Consider the following 12932-nt stretch of genomic DNA (forward strand, 5'->3'; position numbering starts at 1 on the left):
AACTTAAGAGAAGCATGTTAAAAGCTATTTGGAAAAACAGTTAGATCAGTCTTGATAGAAATGTGTGTTACACATCAGATCCATTTTTTCACAACTGACACTCTTTCAGAACAGTGCCCGCAATTTTCTAAAAACAAGCAATTGTCAATTTCATTTCAATATAAACAAAGGGACCGAGTACTTAAGCCATGGTGAATGGGAATCCATACTAAAACCCTATAGGGGTTTGTGAAATGTGAACCCTAGGACGGTGTGGTGAAGGAAAACTTTCTCCTAAACAACCTCCTTGTAACTTGTATTCAGAATCAGGGCAGTAAATCAGTAATGGTATTTTCTAAGGCTTGCCTCTACACCGACTGTTCACGGCGAAGGCATGATTATGAAGGATAATCATGCTATTTTCAGGTCATAATGCTTTGAACATTCAGAATCTCTTGCACTCACTTGTTTGATTGGTATTAACATGGCCCATCATTCTGGAGCAGGTACTAGGTCAATAATGCTAAGGAGTGTAAAATGATAGACCCTTTGTTTTATCCTTCCTCTTGGACAAGAATTCAGACGGTTAAACTCAATACCTATGAGATTTAACTAGACAATTGATGTCAGTCAATGTGGTATTGAATCTTTAGCTTATTGCATTGATATGACATTAAATGGTTAACATTCTACAATCTTTACTCATCATTTTCTTAAGGTTTATTTAGGGGTGTCAATCTGGGACCGAACCGGGTATCAGATTGGAACCAACTGATTAAAACCCGGAACTAGGGATGTAAACGGATCGGATTCGGATCGGATGTGATCGGAGCCGGATATTCCCTGGCCGAATACGGATACCTCTAAACAGATTCGGATGCGGATTGGATTCGGATTTTCGACCATCCGTTTACATATCTGCCTTGTGTAACCCGGACCTTCCTCCCCCTAGCGGATACAATTCTCTCTCAATCCATATCTCTTAGATCATGATTCTCTTTTCATCATATTCTAGAACTTGTTTAATCTTCAAAAACCCTAAAAATCATTATTTACTTAATTTTTTATTATTAAGTATTCGGATTTTTTTTCGGACGGATTTTAATCGGAGTATTCGGATTATTTTCCGGATATCTCTAAACGAATACGGATGCCCCTAAACGAATACGGATGCGAATTCGGATTCGGATTTCGGTTATCCATTTACATCCCTACCTGGAACCGATTTGAACTGATTGTTAGTTAATGAGTCAATTCTGGTCCTAGCCATTAGATTGATGTTTTATAGATTTTTTTGCAACAAATATAAGGATTTAATTTATTTTCCCCTCTTTTTTCAGATGTTTTAAGTTATTTGAGTAAAGGATTGCATGCGTACATAGGTCAAATATTTCTCTTAGGTTTAAATATTCACAAGAAGGCCACAGAAGCTTCAGTGCTACCACCTTAAAATGCAAAGTTATAAGGAGTTACCACATATTACAATACAACAGGGACAATACTTAATTTGCATGGGCTCTTATCAGTGTATGAAATCTCACTCAGCTAAAAAGCGACTTCGATCAGTTGGTATTATCATACTCATATCCGATTATATTTAGACGGATTTGGATAATATTCTATTAGTTTTCGGATGGATTCAGATAGTTTTTGAATAGTGATTTTTTGAATACAGATTTTCTTAAATGGATATGAACATGAATTGAATACGAATTTTTACTATTCGTTGACAACTTTACCGTTTTGTTGATGAGAGTTAGGGTTGAGACTGGAGAGTTCAGCAACTATCATTTCCTCTACTTTTCTTAGTCTTTAATTTTTTTTTACGTTTTTTTACTTTTGATTTTATCTTGCATTTATTTTAATAGATATGTGATTCCATGTATCATAGTGCATAAAACAATATATATAAACCAATAGAAAATCTAGAAAAAAGAATCACATTATCTTAACTTATAAAATTATAAAAATGAGAAAACAAAATCCAATAAGGTAACTTAATCAGATAGAAGGACACAGAGATATATTTCAGATATTTTATTACCATCGGATTGCTAAACGAATCGAATAATAATCAGCCAGATAGGGGGATTATCATATTCATATCAGATTAGGATTCTCTTAAATGGATACAAACACGGATTGAATACGAAATTTTGAATATCTGTGGACATCCTTACCTTAGCTGCACACTTTTTCCCTATGGCAAGTTGGAAACAACCTGCCTACTTGCTTTCCTTTTTTATACAAAAATTTTCAGATCTGATATCCAACGGCCTAACAGCCAAGATATACTTAATGAATTTGCATGCAAATAAGAGATGTCAATCTGTTTCCATCACCTCCCTGGAAAACCAACAATGACCTTTGTTTTTTGGTGTGTAGAAAATGAGTTAGATTACTACTCTTCAGAGACAATGCTCCCACAAGAATCTCCTCCCATAAAAAAAACTTCTAAACTTAGGTTGGATTTTTAACTTCCACAATAAATTTCAACCTTTACGTCTACTCACATACTCATTGGCAGCAGATATAATTACTGTCGTCCATATTTTTGGCGATGGAAACCTAGCTTAGTGACGATTTTTTTTTCCATCGCCAAAAATGGGATTACTTGTATTTAATTCATAACAAACTATTTCACAGTGTCTTGGTAAACCAGTTTTATTAAAAGGGCAAAACCAAGAATTAATTTGCACAGACACATTGTAGCCATAGATGCATCCAACCAATTAACCAACCAACCATTACAATGAGTTCAGGAAAATTCAAGCCTTTGGGTTTGATACTCTAAATTGTGATGATAAGAAGCTCATGCTTTCTCTCGTCCTCTTGGGAAAGACTGGGAGCGGTCTACATCTGTTGATCTTTCTTCCGCTGTCTCCCCATATACATTCAGGTATGATCCAAACCAAGTTTATTTGGATCTTGAATCGATTGGTCTAATACTCTTTATGGATAAAAGGAACTTCGTCCTGGCTCAAGCTCCTTGGTAGTTTGAACATTATCTTCTTCACCTGGTTTCCCATCCGGTTAATGTTGATTTCTTTGCCATGAACGCGAGGCGCTTCCTATTTGGAGACAAGTATGTGATGTTCCTGCCGATTGTTTTGTGGTTGAGGTGGTCAAACAAGCTGTTTCTTGTGCAGGACGTCTTCTGGATGTCCACCTCAATCCGGTTGAGCTTGGTCTCCCAAGTAACACGGTGAGGGTGAAGATTATATTCAAGCTTAAGCGCTCTCCATCAGCATTTCTTCTAAGATCAGAAACAGTGCAGGCATCTTGTTTCTCGTATCCATCAAATACGAACTTGTCTCCTTCTGTGTTCGATGTGGCTCGGGCTCCGTCTCACAAACTTCAACTATGTCCCACATTCAAATAATCTTTTCTCTTCATTCTTTGCATGAAACTAGAAAGCAAAATAATCTCAATATTCTTCTAAAAGGGGTAGAAGAATTCAATACCGCATGCCAATTGAACAATCACTCTTAAAAAGCAAACTAAAAAAAAAAAACCCCACAAAAAGGAATTATTCAAACTACTAAAATCTGAAGCTTTATCACATTTCTTAGAATTATGATTCTAAACTCAACTGCAAGAGTGGTGACACAAACAAAAACATTTAAAATTAACTTCAACTTCCCATTCCAATTAGCAATTTAATATCCCTTTAGCATTTTTAAATCTTGAAAGATTTAAACCTTTCTGAGCATTTTGCGCCTTGTTGACCTCTGCAGCATCACCCCAATGAGTTCATTAGCCAGTTGATTAAAAGAAGAGTGGCAAGGTGAAAAAAAAAACCGAATAAGATACCAACTTACAGCACTGAATAACCTAACAACTGAGCTCCAGCATAAAAAATGCAGAGGCAAATGGAGTTATAGACGAGGGAAACACAAAATCTGAGGCAGACAGGGAATTTGGGTTAAACAAAATTTCACCCAAAAAAAATATAATAATACCTCTTTTTGTTGCAACCGTGAGAAGAAACTTTTCATGTGAATCCAAGAAATTAGCAGGTTTCACATGCCCCTTCTCTCCCACCTGGATTTGCAGAAGGCATGAAAAATATGAACACAATTAATTGAAGCCAAACCAAGTTTCTGAAATTTTTTTTTTGGGGAAGAAGGTTTGTCTGGTCCAGCAAGTCTAGAGGGTATGTCTAGATCAGCACAAATATTGCCACATGGCAGATTGGAAAGAGATGAAATTTTATGAACAGGTTGAGGAAGGAGAAGAGATGAGAGGAAGAAGGAGACGAGGAGAAACAAGAGAGAGTATTTCGGTTGAAAGTGTGTGTGTAGGAGAGACTTCTCCACACTCTATATTACTTGAATAGAATTAATAACTTATTACATCCATCTCCCTAGGGAGATAAAAGGTTAAAAGAGACAAATAAGATAAAATACATAATAAGGCAACTAGTCCACAGTCTAGTTCCCAAACTACCCCTGTTACATATCTACTAACAACTCTAACACTCCCCCTCAAGTTGGAGAATATATATCATGCATTCCCAGCTTGCTTAAGAGAGAACTAAACTGAGGAGAGGCAAGGGCCTTGGTGAGGATGTCTGCCAGCTGATCACCAGTTTGCACAAAAGGAGTACAAATGCAGCTAGAGTCTTTCTTCTCCTTGATGAAGTGTCTTGCAACCTTAATATGTTTAGTTCGGTCATGCTGAATAGGGTTGTGGGCAATACTGATGGCAGCCTTGTTGTCACAATAGAGTCTCATAGGGCCTTCAGTGTCAAATCCCAGTTATTGAACAAGTCTTTTCAACCATATGAGTTCACACACTCCATGAGTAGCTCTAAATTCTGCCTCTGCACTGGATCTGGCTACAACAGGCTGTTTTTTGCTCCTCCATGTAACCAAATTACCTCCCACAAAGGTACAATAGCCTGTAGTAGATCTCCTGTCTGTAACAGAGCCGGCCCAATCTGCATCAGTGAAACCTTCTACTCTCAAGTGGTTGTGTCTGGCATACAACATTCCTTTCCTTGGGGAAGACTTCAAATACCTAAAAATGTGATACATGGCATCCAAGTGGCCACTCTTGGGAGCATGCATGAATTGGCTCACCACTCCCACTACATAGGAGATATCTGGGTGTGTCATAGCAAGATAGATAAGCTTCCCAACCAGCCTTTGGTACTTTCCCGCATTAACAAGTGGAGGACCACAATCTTCTCCTAGTTTGTGATTCTGCTCAATAGGAGAATTTGCTGGTTTGCAGCCCAACATCCCTGTCTCTGTCAATAAATCAAGAACAAACTTCCGTTGACATATGTTGATTCCTTTCTTGATCCTTGATACTTCAATTCCTAAGAAGTACTTCAAGGGGCCCAGATCTTTGATTTCAAACTGTTGTGCCAAGTATCTTTTCAGTGTACCTATCTCAGTTATATCATCTCCTGTGATCACAATATCATCAACATAGACAATAAGGGTTGTGATGGTACCATTGCCCCGCTTGGTAAAGAGAGTGTGATCAGCTTGGCTTTGAGAATATCCATTCTTCAGAATAGCTTGTTGGAAGCATTCAAACCATGCCTCTGGTGACTGTTTGAGACCATACAGTGCCTTCTTGAGGAGGCACACTTTCCCTTCAGCTAAAGGCATCTTGAAGCTTGGTGGGGGTTGCATGTACACTTCCTCTTCCAAGTCACCATGGAGAAAGGCATTCTTCACATCTAATTGATATAATGGCCAATCTTTGTTGGCAGCCAGTGATAAAAGAACTCTTATAGAGTTATGCTTAGCCACAGGAGCGAATGTCTCCTGATAGTCAATCCCATAGACTTGACTGTACCCCTTGGCAACCAACCTTGCCTTGTATCTCTCCACAATACCATCAGATTTGTACTTGATTGTATAGACCCATCTGCATCCAACTGGGACACGTCCCTTAGGAAGATCCACCAACTGCCAAGTATCATTCTTCTCAAGAGTCATCATCTCCTCAGACATAGCTTGTCTCCACTTTGGGTCAAGCATAGCATCATTGACATTCTTGGTAGGCATGCGATTGATGAGAAAGGAGGCAGTGAGGAGAGGAGCAGACCAAAAGGTCTTGGGGACATGCATGCCAAACAAGAGACTACGGGTGACTTCCAATAAATGGCGATTCTTTCTCTCAGCAACCCCATTTTGTTGGGGGGTGTCAACACACGCTAGCTGATGGAGAATGCCATTATCAGTAAAGAAGGTTTGGAGGCCGCCAAACATATATTCCCCCCCCTTTATCAGATCGAACAATTTTGATCCGAGTGTCAAACTGAGTAAGAATCATCTGATAAAAGGTTTTAAATGCATCACAAACATCACTTTTATGCTTCATAAGAACAGTCCAAGTAGCATGAGAAAAATCATCAACAAAGGACACAAAGTAACGATAGCTAAATAAAGAAGTAGTTCTATTACCATGATATGGATAAGAGGAACGACAATGTTTGGCAACCATACATGGTTCACATTGAAAAACATGAGAAGAAGCAACAGAAGAAAATAAGTGGGGCAACTGTTTCCTCATTACAACAAAAGATGGATGGCCAAGACGACGATGCCATAACATAACAGACTCCACAGAACTACTATCAGTACGGCCACACACATAAGACTGAGTTGTGGGAAAAAAAGGGTAAAAAAGATAGAGGCCTTGCTCTTCACGTCCACTACCAATAATCCTCTTCGTCACCAAATCCTGAAAAAGACAGTGAGAAGGGAAAAATGTGACGCAGCAATTCAAAGATTTTGTCGAGTGATTCACAGATAAAAGGTTAACTGTAAGGTTAGGAACATGAAGAACTGAAGTAAGAGAAATAGATGAGGTGATAGGAATACTACCCTTACCAGATATGGAGGATAGGGAGCCATCAGCTATCCTAACCTTATCCTTACCAGAGTAAATGGTATGGGAATCATAATTATGGGACGTACCAGTCATATGGTCAGTGGCACCAGAATCAATTACCCAAGACTGGGCTGCAGTAGAGGCTGAAGTAGAGACCTGTAAAGCTGAGGATGATGAGGAGCTGGCTACAGAAGGTGTAGAGGATGAGCTAAGCTGTGACATGACCCGGCGAACCACTGTTTTCATAAAGGTGGAGTCATCCTGTATAGCATCTGTCTCAATCATCACAGAGTGAGCTCGAGCTCCCCCTTTGCGGCCACCATGACCACGTGTGCCAGGAGGATGGCCATGAAGAGACCAACACCTATCTTTGGTGTGTCCAGTTCTCCCATAATGATCACATTTAAACCGGTCCTGACCAACTCCACTGGCACCAACGGTCTCCACTGTATTGGCTACCTCTCGGGTAGGCCCCGGTCCTCTACCACCTCCGCGGGTGTCTCTGGAAAAACTGGAGTTGAGGGCTGACCTCTCAAGAGAGGATACTGAAGCTGGCTCTATAGCAACACGCCGAGTCTCCTCACTCTGTAAGTAACTACAGACCTCACTAAGAGATGGAAACGGAGACCGGCCTAAGATCTGAAGCCTGATGGGCTCATAGTCAGGGTTCAGGCCACCGAGTAAAGTGAAGACACACTCCTTTTCAAGAGTTTGATATACCGTAGCCTCATCCTCTGGGTCCTTCAAGTGGAGATCCCTATAGTGGTCATATTCTTCCAAAAGGCCAAGAAAGGCATTGTAGTACTCAGAAATGGTCCTATCACCCTGCCTCATGGAGTTAATCTTTTGGTGGAGCTGATAGACCTTGGCAGAGTCACCCACTCTATCAAAAGTCTGTGAAACACTATCCTAGATTGCCTTGGCAGTCTCCTTTCTTATAAACTTTCGTTCAATCTCAGGAGTCATAGAGAAGATCAGCCATGTCATGACTGTAGAATTGTCGGCTTCCCATTGGTCATAGGTAGGTGAACCAGGCGCTGGAGCTGTAATAGTGCCTGTAATGTACCCCAGTTTTCGTTTGCTTTTCAGTGAAAGCCTCACAGAGTGTGACCAGTCCAAATAGTTGGTACCATCAAGCTTCACAAAGGAGATCTGTGTAGGTGTGCTCTCATAAACAACTGGAGGAGCTGTGGGAGGGGGCTGTGAAGTAGCTGAACCAAGCTCAGAGGTAGGTGTATCAGCCATCTTATATGGGAAGAAACACTTGACCATAAAACAGAGAACAAACAGCAGTTAGGGAGTACACACTCAACCCAAAAATAGAAAAGTCCAACACCAAACTGGAATTCCAGCATGGAGGAACCAGAGAAAAATGGGCAGAACTTCACCCTAACACTATCCAAGAAGGGGAATCCACTCAAGACCTCAACTAGAGGTGTCCATAATCATCCCACAAGCAAGAAGAAAGTCCATATTACACAAAAAAGCAAAGCACAAGCAACTAGCAGCAGTCTCTGTTTTACCTGGGCAGAATGGATGTTCACAAAACTGAGCTATGCTCAAAAGAAGTCAGCAACCAGCAAGAGGGGACACAAGAGGCATGAAGAAGACCCAAAAACGATCTCAGTGGGCTGCTCCATGGTCCAAATACTTGCTGAAATGCAGGCAAAACAAGGATCGCAACAGAGAATCGGCGGAAGCCCTAGTGAGTCTTGGTTCTCTTCAAAACTCCATAGAAACTTCGAGCTGCTCAAATAACTTCATCCACCATTGAAGCAGGTTGTGTAGGACTCAGATACGATCTTAAAGAGCTACTCCATGATCCAAACACAGCCCGAGAGAAGGAGATACAAGGCCTGCAGCAGGAACCTGGCGAAAAACCTAGATGAGGCTGGGTGAGCTCTAAAACTTCATAAGGGCTTCAATGTAGCTCAAGAAGCAGCATCAATCACTTGAATAGGTTGAAAAGAACCTATTTCAGACTCCTTCACAAGCAGTTTACATAAGAGCCTCTTCCTTGGAATCCCTTATCTTCTTGGATTCCAAAGAGAGGAAAAAATAAGGAACAAGGAGGATGGATACGACTCTCAAACCCTTATCTCTGATACCAAGTTAGATTTTAGGTTTAGTTAGAAGAGGAGAACAAGATGAGAGAAAGGAGAAGAGATGAGAGGAAGAAGGAGACAAGGAGAAACAAGAGAGAGTATTTCGGTTGAATGTGTGTGCGTAGGAGAGACTTCTCTACACTCTATATTACTTGAATAGAACTAATAACTTATTACATCCAACTGCCTAGGGAGGTAAAAGGTAAAAAGAGACAAATAAGATAAAATACATAATAAGGCAACTAGTCCACAGTCTAGTTCCCAAACTACCCCTGTTACATATCTACTAACAACTTTAATAGTTGACCCCTAGGTCAACTGCTCAAAAGCCAAGTTTCAGCTGAAAAAGAGTTGGCCAAGTGGCAAATTGTTGAAATTCCAGTGAAGAAATTGACTAGTGAACGATGGAAATATGCAAATACATGGGAGGGTTTATGATTAGATCTGAATCTGAAAGTTAATGTGGCCAATTTAGACCGTGTCCTAGATATCTATATGGTCGAAATAGCCAGATCAGCCTTCCACATGGCAAAACTTGGTTTGATTCCGGAATATCCTCTAGACTTGCTGGTCTAGAAAAGCTTTTGCATTTTTGAAATACAAGAACATTAAGCAACACTAAATTGAATTGGATGGTTGAAAGCACAGTAGGATTTTTAAACAAATTACCAACTGTTTCTCCTTCTTGGTTCCCCTTTAGACTTCCATTCAGCTTCCTCTTTTGCAAGCTTCTTCTGGGCCGACAGGACAGGACCCTGCAAAGATATTCATTGAACGTTAGATGATTCATATGTTAAAGTTGAATATAAAAGGTGGTACACAACTCAGGCTGTTTATTTACTAGGGGATTATCTGGCATATTCTTCCTAGTGATCTTAATAAAGGCTATTCTAAATGCTTTACAGCCTTCCACAAACTTTGTAATTCCTGGCTGATTTCGATCTCCATCATCTTCAGAAGAATCCTCGTTTCCACTACCACCTGGACCATTTTCTTCTTTGTCTCCACTGGAATTTCCCTCCAAAACCTCTTTTTGACCAAGAGCCCTATTACTTGCTTCTCCCACTTCCGAGGTGGGCTGCTCGTCGTCCTCATCATCCGAAGTATGCTCTTTTGCCCTTCTGCAAAACAGTTTTTGCATTTTCTTGTCTATTCTAACCCTTTCTCAAGTACTTGGAAATGGTTTCACTCTTTTCTTCGCTTTACGACCCTTACGTTTCCCAGCCTTATTTTATTTCGAGCCATCTGTTTTATCTTGCAGATGGCTTGCTTCAGCCATGGTCTATAGAACTCAACAGATGAACAAACTGAATACAATCTCTCTTCTAGCCTTCTGCAAAGATTTTTATAAATTAATCCAACCACAAGAGTAACCTAAAGGCAATGTGTTGAGATGTGTTGGCCAATATTATAAGGGTACTTTTGGTATTTTATTTATGCTTTATTTATGTACTTTTGAACAAGGGTAGAGTTGTAATTTGTTGTGACACTGTTCACGTGAAACAAGTAGTGAAGAAAGTGTTTCCTTTTGTAATCTCTTTTATTATTATTATTATAAATAGAGAGCTTGATGATCTCATTGATCATTCAAGCATTCTCGAATTCAGGTTTTGATAACATGGTATCGAGAGAAATTCTTCTCGATCTAGGGTTTTCAAAACTCTCCTCTCCATCGATTCCTTCTCTTCCCTTCTTTTCATTGACTTCCTCTCTCTCTCTCCTTTCTCTTTGCTTGGTTCTCTCAACCCTTCAAGGGTAGCACTAATGAGGTGATCCAATTATGGTTCGAGTGCTGCCCTCCAATCCACCTCAATTTTAATGCCCTAAAAGTTGATCGATAGTCCTGAATTATCTCTCTACGATTTGGACTGCTTCAACCTTTTTTGGAAATCGATCTCACAACTCTTGGAAGATCGATTACTTCTTTGGAGCATCATTGGCAGGGCTTCAAACAAGCATCTATCATACTTGGATTATTATCAATTGAAGACCTCAAAGCTTCACCCTTTTTTCCCTTCTTATCGATCTCAACTATCGGGTTTTGTAAAACCCGACACATTATCGATTTGGAATTTTTGGGCTCTTGTTTGGGGAGTTTTTTGTGGGTTAATTCCCTACTCATCTGCTGCAATTAAACACTGTTTCACACCAATTAGTGCAGCTTTTTCCTGCAGATCGAATTTTAGAATTCATAATCGATTTCACGCCTAGCAAGGTTTTTTTGAAGATCAGTTTTTTTGTTCACCTCAAGGTTCGACATCCGTCTAGCTGTCCTATGGGTGACTTAGAGATAACCTCGGCTACTTACTGGAGGAGATCAAACTAGGAATGACTTCCTTCCTTATGTCAGACCATCAAGCTTGATGGTACCAACTACCTAATTTGGGCCGATCATTATCCCGATGTGGTGGTAGGGGACTCATTGGCCATCTTACTAGTACCACCAAACAGCCCATCGAAGAAGGTGCTGCCCGTACTAAATGGGCTACCAATGATGCAATGGTGATGTCCTTTGTTTGAACTCCATGACAACCGACCTCTCTAGTCAAGATCTTCTCCTTGACATCGCTACTCGGATATGGATCGCCGTCAAGGGTACTTATGGTCGTTCAGGGAGTGGTGCTCAGGTTTATGAGATCAGGAAAACTCTTCAAAACACTACTCAGAAGGAGATGACAGTTACTAAGTATTATGCTGCCCTCAGTGCTTATGGCAACAATGGATCACTATGCTAGGTTTTGACCTACTCGTTGCGGATATTACCGCCTACCACACATATGTAGATCAGTTTCGGGTCTATGACTTTTTGGCTAGACTCAATGATGAGTATGATCCTATTCGGGTGCAGGTTCTTGGATGGGTTCCTTTCCCCACTTTGGAGGAAACTTTTTCCTATGTCCACAGTGAAGAGACAAGGAGGGTTGCTATGATGATTACTCCTAAGGTTGAAAGATCAGCCTTACAGACTGCTGGTTCCACTATTGATACTTCTCGACATCGTTGCTGCTAATGCTACTGCTAAAGAGCCTGTGAAGTGTGACCATTGCCACAAACCCTATCACACTAAGGCTCAGGGTTGGAAGCTTCATGGGAAGCCTGCTGATTTTGAGAGCAAAAGAGGTCATGGTAAGTCTAAAAACAAAGCCAATCACACCTGAAAGTGTAGCTCCAGCTCCCACTACTCGACATCGGTTTCTCCCAGGAAGAACTTCAAGCTCTCCCGCCTCGTTGACTTCATCTGCTGCCTCTACTACATCTCCCGCCAATTCAGGTTCCTTCTTTGCCGTGCAGGTATTTCCTTTTTTGGTCATCGTGCATCGAGTTTCCACTCCTTGGATTATAGACTGCGGAGCTACCGATCACATGACAGTTCCTCCAGTATTTTTAACACTTACTTTCCTGCTTCTGGTAAGGACAAAGTTAAGATTGCTGATGGGTCCCTCTCCGCCATATCCGGGAAAGGATCCATTAGTTGTTCCCCTTCTTTGACATTATCTTCTGTGTTGCATATTCCCAAGTTTACCACTAACCTTCTCTCCATTAGTAGTATCACCAAATCTTTGAACTGTAAAGTGACCTTCTTTCCTACTCATTGTGTTTTTCAGGAACTGGACTCGGGGAAGACGATTGGATCGGGTAAAGTACATGGCGGATTGTACCTGCTTGATGGAGATCCTATATCTACGCAGGCATTACCTTCTAGGCTTTGTTCCTCAGCATCGTTCTCTTTTGAATTACACATATGGCACTCTAGACTAGGACATCCCCCTTTAGGTACCCTATCTACTTTATTTCCAGCATTAAGTACTTCATGTAATAAAGAAGATTTTTTTTGTGAGCCTTGTGTCTTGGCCAAACAGACACGTTCAAATTATCCAACTTCTAATAAAAGATCATCTTCTTTATTTCATGTTGTTCATTCTGATGTGTGGGGTCCTAGTCGAAAAATTTCACTTTCGGGTCATCGGTGGTATGTCACCTTTATTGATTGCT

The 12932-nt window shown here is 40.6% G+C and overlaps 1 pseudogene; it reads right to left on the minus strand.

Moving 5' to 3' along the window:
- Positions 1–3630: 3630 nt before the first annotated feature.
- On the minus strand, positions 3631–10218 carry LOC122638663 (annotated as a pseudogene).
- Between the last annotated feature and the right edge of the window lie 2714 nt (positions 10219–12932).

Source organism: Telopea speciosissima, chromosome 9 (genome assembly GCF_018873765.1).
Source record: "Telopea speciosissima isolate NSW1024214 ecotype Mountain lineage chromosome 9, Tspe_v1, whole genome shotgun sequence".
Taxonomy (NCBI): domain Eukaryota; kingdom Viridiplantae; phylum Streptophyta; class Magnoliopsida; order Proteales; family Proteaceae; genus Telopea; species Telopea speciosissima.